The sequence below is a fragment of the Prosopis cineraria genome, unplaced genomic scaffold (genome assembly GCF_029017545.1).
Source record: "Prosopis cineraria cultivar Desert tree isolate PC_DT_omini unplaced genomic scaffold, ASM2901754v1 PC1234, whole genome shotgun sequence".
NCBI lineage: Eukaryota > Viridiplantae > Streptophyta > Magnoliopsida > Fabales > Fabaceae > Prosopis > Prosopis cineraria.
The window spans coordinates 1-1,560 of record NW_026556559.1 but is presented as its reverse complement, the minus strand read 5'-3'; the positions used below and the strand labels follow the sequence as shown (position 1 = coordinate 1,560).

At 34.3% G+C, this 1,560-nt stretch overlaps 1 long non-coding RNA gene across 1 annotated transcript; it reads right to left on the bottom strand.

Annotated features, from left to right (window-relative positions):
* Window positions 1-482: 482 nt before the first annotated feature.
* On the bottom strand, window positions 483-1,524 carry LOC129299628 (uncharacterized). Its single transcript, XR_008590604.1, has 2 exons — window positions 1,055-1,524; window positions 483-962 (listed from the first exon to the last, which is right to left on the bottom strand). It is a non-coding gene; the product is annotated as an uncharacterized LOC129299628 (long non-coding RNA).
* Between the last annotated feature and the right edge of the window lie 36 nt (window positions 1,525-1,560).

Genomic DNA, 1,560 nt, shown 5'->3' with positions numbered 1-1,560 from the left:
AAAACCGAAGTACAAGGTAATGATAATTTACTTCGGAGTATTTAATAATTTTTACACAGTAATGATAATTTACTTCGCCTCTTGTACTTTGTTTGAATATATCATTGCTATATATTATACATGCATACATACAAATGTATTCGAGTACAAGTTACTAAATTTATAAATTATATATGTGTGTATGTACATATATATATAAAGCTACGGAAAATGCAGATTTTTTTCAATAAAACTGAAATTAGTTCAGTTAAATGAAGACACGGTCCAGAAATAAGAAACCTGTGCTTAAATGATATTCATCATTGGCCTCTTTTTGAATAAGACGCGGGGAATGATTAAAGATGTAAAAAATCATTCTTAAGCTCACATGCTTTTCTAGCTAAGGAATTAGTAAAACTAATTACATCTCTGAAACAAAAGTAATTGAAATAAGCCAGTCTCAATTCACAATGCAAGAAGCACGGTGAATATGAAAGATAATATGAACAAAGAAGAGATATATTAGCAAATATGAAAGATAAACTCAGTCCTCACTCCTCAGTGAAAATGACTCTCAAGAGAGACATATTCTTTCAACATGAGCTGCTTTGCAACCCCAGAATCACCATACCTTAGAAGGAGCACATAATCTCAATTACATGTCAACCGCAATCTGATGAGTGACAGATCCACATTCAGGAGCAAAAACACTGTTTAGTGGTCAAAACCCTAGTATATTATATATGTTCATACAAGACTATTCATTTCCTATCTTCAACAATTATAATTTGCAAATTTTAACTTGAGAAAAAGTATCACTCCTCCGTCAGAAATCCTACAAATTTTGTTTCTCCTTTTTTTTTTTTTTTCACTGGTCATCTCGTGCATCAACTTATTTTTCAAGTATTGGCATGACGAAAGACACCATAAGAAAATGTGACTTGATAAATCTATTCAACAAGAGGCGTGCGCATGAAGAGGAACTGCACCATAAAAAAGATTCCACGAGGAGGAGGAGTTGTGTCAGTTAACAAGAAAAGCCAAATCCCCGAGTATTAACAGTTCCTTTACATACCTCAAACGATTTTCCCGATCGTTCAAATTCCAGCATACTCAGAGCAACTTGACAGCTTTGTGAGACAAGAGGCTCTGGATCTGCCACAAATTCCTCAAGAAGTGCTACGCTCCCGTCATCTAGAAGGTATGCATCCAAGATAACAAGTGTTAATTCAACAAGTATGCCAGTTGAGATTTTAACTCTGCGTTATTGGAACTAATGATATCCTAGATGTGAGCCCCATACAATGCACAGAATTTATAAAAACAGGTTGCATTGTTCATAGCATATACTTGCCATAAATTTTATGTTTGGTACTGATGTTGATATCAATTTCGAATTTGTGATAGTTAACTACAACCACTCATGCAGCTCAACATAACTAAACTGAATTGGATTAGACCTTAGCATGTGTACTTCATTAAGATTGGGGGGGAACCAAGAATGTCATGCTTATTTGTTTTAGAAAAAGATGACAGAGCCGCAAGAAGACATGTTTATTTTTTGCTGGTTTAGAGAGCGAA